Genomic DNA, 8,263 nt, shown 5'->3' on the forward strand with positions numbered 1-8,263 from the left:
GGTGCCCAGTTGGCACCCTTGAGCATTTTTTCTAATTTGCATAAATCCAAAATGGCTGCCAATGAGGATCGAGCATGCTATTATGATGTATCTCCGCATCAAGATGGAAATTTCAACTGATGTAAAATATGCAAATTGTATATTGAGGCCCCCAAAATAAATATTAATCCCCGTGTTTGTTAAAATTATCATTTGCATAAATACATCATTTGCATAAATCCCAAATGGACGCCAATGACGATCACGCATGCTATTATGATGATATCTCTGCATCAAGATGGAAATTTCAACTGCTGTATATTATGCAAAGTGAATATTGAGGCCTCCAGAATAAATATTAAGCCGCATGTTTGTTAAATTCACAATTTCCATAAATACTTCATTTGCATAAATCCAAAATGGCCGCAAATGAGAATCAAACAGGCTACTAAGGCGATCAATCTGATTAAAATCTGATTTAGTGTACGGGCTTTAATTATTTTGGCTATAAACTTATTTTAATTTTATTTTTTATTACTTTTGTTATTAATGCCTTTTTATTTTATTATCATTTTACTTTGATTTTGATTTCGTGTTTTTTTTTTAATTCCGCCCTACATACATCTGATCCGATGCCTATGTAACGAGATTTCAACGAGACCCACTATCGGCGATTTTAGTCAACGAATCACAGACCTCCTTCTATAGCGCACATGATGACGTCACCGGGCAGAGTCAGGTAGCAAACACACTCAAATAAAATGGCGGATTATACCAACGTTATAATTAGCGACCGAGAATAACACGGCTTTTCGGTAAGTTTATCATTGTCAAATGCAACGAAAGTCATTTTTATGTTAATATTGTGGCTCGAATGGTTCGAGTTTAGATCGTTATTTTGCGTAGTTATTCTGGGAGTGACGTTTTGTTTCCACCGGTTCGACAGAACACCGGTGTCTATTTCCAGTCGCTTGCCCTGGAGACAGGTGATGTTTTGTTGACGATCGGGCCAAAATCGTCTACGGTATTGAAGCCGTAGCTGTAAATATTCATCAAATTGTATCAACATTTTGTACATTATACAATAACTCTTTATTAAAGTAATTGAGCTGATTTGGACTGGAATAAAATATTTTTTATTCGGAACACATCGCAATTGATCAAGAAATATTTTTTGCTCCAATTTTCTGTGTCAATTCCGTGGGCCGGTGACCGTTATACAATTTAAAATCAGTTTGCATTGTTTACTATAGCTGTTAACAGTGTTCTAATCATTACGATTTACTCATTTTTTTGCTTCCATTCTAGATAATTATGCTCAGTGTTTGATGTAAAATTGAAGCGATGACTGACTGAATGAACGAACCTTGGCTGGCGAAGATGTATCTGGAAGTGTACACATTTGTTGGAAGTGAAAAAAATATTCAATGTAATGACAAAAATTGTAAAATTTCTTCTGTAAATAAAAATGTACTAGCAATTTTCTATTAATGGTTTATTCAAGTGGGCAAAATATAATGTACAGAAAGCTTGCCCGTATACACTGAAAAGTAAGCAACTGACAGCCTGTATAAAAGGGGGGGCTGTGATTGGCTGTTACTTACGCGAGATTTGAACGGGATTTACATAGGCGTCGGATCAGATGTAGGTAGGGCGGAATTTTAAAAAATCACAAAATCAAAGTAAAATAATAAAATAAAAAGGCATTAATAACAAATATAATAAAAATTAAAATAAGTTTATGGCCAAAATAATTAAAGCCCGTACACTACATCAGATTTTAATCAGATTGCTAAGGCGATATATTCATGACTATATTTAATTTTTGGCTGATCTGGAGGTTATTAATAAATCATTAGTAGCTGTTGTTTTTTAGTCTACTCATTCTGTGACAGCCGATCAGACTCACGCATTTCGCAGAGTGCGCGCGCAACAATGCATTCCTGTATGATCGCGTATGCAGTCTGTGAGATGCCGAGTTTATTTTTTATTTTTAAATTTAAGGCCAAGATTCAATGAGTTTTTGCTGAAGTAAAGTTTTCCAATATTGAGGTAATAAACCTTTACATTTGTTTAAAGTGGCAGATTTTGCTCTGTTTCTGTATGATAAACTGGCGATAAACACAGCTATGATGGGGTTCCTATGACCCCCCCCCAAAGTTCCAGTTTCTCGGCACAGACGACGATTGGTTGACCCTCAGTCACCTCTAATGGGTTAACCATTTTAAGTATATTGACTTCGTCATTTGTATTATTCCTTAATAAATATCACCAAACACCAATAAAATATTTATTATACAAAGTGTGTAAATAGTAATTATGTATTGAGCATGTGCCAGGAAGGGACTTGAACAACTTTAGCAGAATTCCAAGATGGCAATTCACATGTAAAATAGCAATTCTGAGCAATTCAATTTGTATTCATCAATAAACACAGCTTCATAGACTATAAAAACTCATCTAGAATCTGATATAAAATGGTTTACTACAGTTATTGCTAACACTCGTGGTAACACTCCAGTACCTGAATGGTCTGGTTACATGACTGGTATTACTAGCACGATGGTTCCTGAGCCAGGACATTCAACAAGATTTGCATTCGGCTCATTGATAGATTCACCACCTTCCCATCCTGATACTGTGATAACAATCTTGTTTATTGAAGATTTCATGAAACAGAATGATGTACCGTACACTCATGTATCTGCCGATATGCAGCTGTACAAGGTAGATGCAGATTCAATGGTCTTTCCCTGACAAATGGAATAATCTCGTAGTGCGTCCTGGTGGTATGCACACACTGATGTCTTTTATTGGTTGCATTGGTACTCTGAAGAATAATAGTGGCCTGGAGGCAATTCTTGGTGTGGCATTCAATGGCGTTGTTCACATGCTCAATGGAAAGGCATGGCCCAAGGAACTCCGAGGATTAATTGAGGATGGTCACAGCAGCACTACTAGAACCATTGATTCTCACAGGACAGTTTACTTTGGAAGACCTGGAAGATGAGTTTGACAGTGTTCGCAGTTCTTCACGTGCAGGTCGCCTTTGGATAGACTGTCTGATTACACCTGTCATAATCCCGCACTTGTTCCTCCATGTGGAAAGGGAGGGAGATTGGTTGCTCCAAGTTTATTGTCTGAAGTGTATGTTGCCATATTTCTTTGCAGCAGGCCACTGGAATTATGCATGATATATTTTGTGGCACATTTGTGACATGTCTACTTCGTTACCAGAAGTGGTACAAGCTGCTTTCCTGAGAGGTGAACATGTTTGCGACACCGTCGTGGAGTGTGGAATTCACTTTTCCTTGACCAATTTGGTGAACAAATTCACATACGATATGGAAAGGCCAAAGGAGGGTTAGTAGAAAAGACCCTTTCTGAAGAACAAGTAGCTGGTTGGATACTTTCTCACCCCCTATGCAATAGTCTATCTCTTGCTTGTGACAAAATGTATGATGAAGCGCTTGATGAAGATCATGGTATGGAACTAAATTCTCTCAAAGAAGAGGGACAAAGAAGGAAAGATCTAGATGCCTCTGACAGGAATTATTGCAGAACTAAAGAAGTACGGTAATCCTCTTACCACACAACCAAGCGATGCACTATCAATATTGTTAGTGTCCGTGTTGCTCAAGATACTGTGAATGTAGATAACGCACTTGTCATTGGTCAGCAAATGGTTGCCGAATTCTCAGCAAAATTGCTGGAACGATTTCATACTCCACTGAGAAAGAAAGTAATAACCATGGAGACTATGAAGAAAAGCTCTAAGATAGGAGATACTAATGTCTATGATATGGAAAAGTTGTATGCACGCCTGTTTGTTATCTCCCAGAAAAGAGAGGTCCACTTGCCTGATCTTTTTCAGTACGAGCTCTCATCAGTACCTTCTTCAATCTTTGATGAGTTTGGAGACATGCGAAAAGGAGTGAAATCAGTTCTCGTGACAAAGTTGGCCGTGTTTGCTTCTACACATCTTTCACCTGTAGACATGGAAATAGTGGATGGAAATGAAGCTCTCTATCATACACCTTGGCCAAAATTGGAAACTGTAGAACAGTTCACATAAAGCTTTTTCCAGCGTTTTAATAGACCATATGACATTTATGTAATTTTTGATAAATAAATACCAAGCTCCACAAAGTCACATGAAAGAATGCGACGTGTGGGAGGAACATAAGGAGCATAACCTCACGAGAAATATGACACTACCTGCACGAGATGTTATCATGAAAAGTGGTCACAACAAAACTCAATTAATCAAATTGATTTGCAATACTGACTTCGAGTCACCAACTCTTCACCTCATTGGTGAGGAGCAGTGCTTGTTTGAACATGAAGAAGCAGATGTGAATATCATCAGTTATCTACTCATGTTCCATGACCAGAAAAATCATGTTCAAATAATTGCTGATGATACAGACATATTCGTGCTATTGGTGTACTATGTATGGAAGAACAGCATTTCAACTCAAGTTTCCATGAAAAAACAGGATGGAAGAGTAATTGACATTAACGCAAATTATTAAATTATGTATTAAATTTAGGAGACAAATGCGGCGATATTGTGCCTTTACATGCTGTGTCTGGGTGTAACACTGTATCATATCCCTTTGGAAAAGGCAAGATAACATGTGTTAACCTCCTGCTCAAGAACAACCTAGGTATTGGTGTTATGTGCGATCCGAATTCCACTGATGTTGAAAACCTGAATTTTGGCATCAATTTCCTCACTCTTCTTTATGGTGGAACATCAACTTAAGATTTTAACAATCTCAGATACCAAAACTTCAGCAAGATGAAGGATCCTCCATAAATCAAGTTCCTACCTCTAACCCGTGTAGCTGCAGTACAACACATAAAACGAGCTCATCTGCAGACACTCATTTGGTGTGCAGCAGCACAGAGATATCCACCATCAGTTGATATATCACGCTATGACTGGAAACTTGAAGGGAACTGTACCCCTCACCCAATCTACGGACCTACCAAACTTGCTCCAACTGCTTTGTTGAAGGTAGTTGCATGCAACTGCAAATCACAGAACAGCTGCATCGATGCACTTGCCAACTGGCTAGGCTTTCCTGTACATCGTATTGCAAATGTGAAAGCTAAAATAACTGCTGCAATGAGAACACTATTCCAACAACTATTGTTGAAGATTCAGATGTGGACTAGAATTAACACTTTCCCTATTTGATATTATTGTACATGTGGAATACTTTACATCATGTTGAGTTGATTTTGTTATACGATATCATATTTTGTATAGGTAGCATAACTCTTCACCAGTTTCTCAGCTTTTATAATTATTTGATGCGGTGGTTAATCTGTGCTTTGAAAAATTGTGCATTTACGTCGATACTAAACATATTTTCAAGTGGATCTTTGGAATACAACTGCAGTGTCTCGATACAAATTTAAATTACTATTCATGTCTATAAAATTGTTGATATTAAGTCTACTTATGTTTTGTGGGAATGACTACCACTATTAACACGATTGAGGTTACCAAATTTATGCTCAGATGGTATTGACATATTGTTCATTATCACAATATAAAATACGTGATTTAGATCATCGGGATTTTATTCAAATGAAATATATATATATATATATATATATATATATATATATATATATATATATATATATATATATATATATATATATATATATATATATGCAAATAAAGAATTTAAATTGAAGAAAAATGGATAAGGTCAAATTGCATTCTCAGGACCCAAATGTGCCATTATTAGCATGTTCCATCGTCTCTGGCATTCATTTTGGATTTATGCAAATGAGGTATTTATGCAAATGATAAATTTAACAAACATGCGAGTTAATATTTATTTTGAGGGCCTCAATACTCAATTTGCATATTATACAGCAGTTGAAATTTCCATCTTGATGCAGAGATATCATCATAATAGCATGCGTGATCGTCATTGGCGTCCATTTTGGATTTATGCAAATGAAGTATTTATGCAAATGATGAATTTAACAAACATGGGGATTAACATTTATTTTGGGGGCCTCAATACACAATTTGCATATTATACAGCAGTTGAAATTTCCATCTTGATGCGGAGATATCATCTTAATAGCTTGCTTGATCGTCATTGGCAGCCATTTTGGATTTATGCAAATTAGAAAAAATGCTCAAGGGTGCAAACTGGGCACCCATTAGAATTTTGAAGCAGACATACTGTAGAACACATTTCAGCCAAAAAGTCATACGCACTTTTACGCTTTTCCCAAAAAACTGGGGCTGGCAACCTGACTACAAGATGCGTTCCATTCTCAAACTCACTTCGTATAGTACGGACGTAGAAATCAAACTGTCTAGCGTTTAACGAGTGTTTTGCGGTACATCTTGAAGCAAGAATCATAAAAACTACATAAAATGGCGGATAAAGTACTGGAAAGTTATATTACAGAGTTTGTAAGTATTTCGGTTCGTTTTAACGTGACTTTTCGACACTTCCAAATTAAGCTTCAATAAACTCGATTGAACACACGTTGCCCAGGTATACTTTGATATAAAGGAGTAAAAGCTCTTGTTAAATCTGGTGACTACTAGTATTTTAGTACCGGGATTTTAGTATGGTAGAAAGCATGTAAAGTCTTCTAATAATCACAATATAAACAGAATAGAGGTCAATACCGAAAATACGTGTACATAATAAATGCTTTTTATCAATAATTGTACTTTACTAATTTAATATTCATAACAGTTATTAGCATATTGTGTACGTGGTGCGCATGCTTCAGGTCGTTCCACGGGTAACTAGTTATTAATAAAACAATAATTAATAATAATGTTTCGGACAAACCGCGTACCCCTTGAGGCCAGAATACCGAAAGTATACAAGTAGAAATAGAACTTGGAGATTGACCGCGTACCATACTTTTTGTACGCGAACACTATTTATGATACTCCCGGTATTCGTTGAGGACGACCGAACGCGAAATAACCAAATCCTCAATGTTTTAGCTTATAAAATTGTACGTAATTTCTATGTGCCACTTTTAATAATTCATTATGAAATACAGTAATCAACCAAATTGTTCATGTACATACTGAAAACTTTGCTTGATCGAGCCTATTCTCTAAACGCTGACACCCATCGCGCCCAAGTTGGGCGGTACAAATATTGTTCAAAATAAAAGTTGGACGAAAAATTGCTGGTCACATGTTCTATATGGCGAATCGCTATTGGTCAGTTGCATACTTGTCATACCCCCTATGTCATACCCCTCTATTTATTATAAAGGGCAGATTGAAAGCGTTCCGCAACAAAAGTACCACCCAAAAATTGCACAAGAACACCAATTGAGATAATTTAAAATTGGTCCTCACCCTAATGTTAACTGAAGGGTGGTAGTTGTGCTTCGTGCATGTGTGACATTTGTGTTGATAAACATTAATTTCCCCATAATCCAGTGCGCTTTTCTAATGAAGGTCTCACGCCACTAATCAACCAATGGCTGCTCGTAGTTTAAATGCCGAGAGCAAGAACCAATGAAATTTTTTAAATATTTTTTTTCTCAGGTGCTCCCTGTTTGAAGGCGTAATCACCTGTTTACTACTTAGCGGCTGTGTACCTGTGGGTTTATTTTGTGTGTATTTGGATGTTTTAATCTTGGTGTTTTTTCCAGTGATTTCTCTAGATGCAATCCAAATACAGTAGGTGTGTCTTGTTTACCTGAGATTTGCAAGAGCTTGAGCTGGCCAACATGTTAGTTTTTTTCATATGGTTGATTCCTGGCATGTTGATTTCCCATTTTTGAGCCCTATTTTCAACTTTCTTCGTCATTTTCATATAGCAATCTCGTCAAATGTTAACATTGTCGTCTATGGAAATTCAATTAGTGGTATGAGCCCTGAAATGACGAATACGAGTTTTGCCCTGGGAGCTACTTGCATATATGGTCCGTTGAGCCAAAAATTAAGCTGATGACCCCAATTTTTCTAAGTCAATATTTTTATATTGTCCAGAAGTACAATATATTAAAAAAATGGATAGATTCAGAGTATTTGAATTTGCGAATAGGCTTCTACCTTAAGTGGTCACTACTCCACTGATGATTTGCGTAATAACATAATACCATGGCCTCACCGTTTGTGGGGTGTGGAACTTATTGTCACATGCCATGCTGCGTATCCAAGCATTGCTTGTGAAAATATAGCCACGAGAATTTGGGAGTGGGGGTAGCCAGTTTTCAGAAAAATGTTAAACCTTATGTAACATTTGTTGTTAGTTTGCTGTTA

At 36.7% G+C, this 8,263-nt stretch overlaps 1 long non-coding RNA gene across 1 annotated transcript; it reads left to right on the plus strand.

Moving 5' to 3' along the window:
* The first annotated feature begins 592 nt into the window (after positions 1-592).
* Positions 593-1,459, plus strand: LOC146746187 (uncharacterized). Its single transcript, XR_014929131.1, has 2 exons — positions 593-794; positions 1,288-1,459. It is a non-coding gene; the product is annotated as an uncharacterized LOC146746187 (long non-coding RNA).
* Positions 1,460-8,263: the final 6,804 nt, after the last annotated feature.

The sequence above is a fragment of the Saccoglossus kowalevskii genome, chromosome 4 (assembly GCF_978046115.1).
Source record: "Saccoglossus kowalevskii chromosome 4, keSacKowa6.1, whole genome shotgun sequence".
NCBI lineage: Eukaryota > Metazoa > Hemichordata > Enteropneusta > Harrimaniidae > Saccoglossus > Saccoglossus kowalevskii.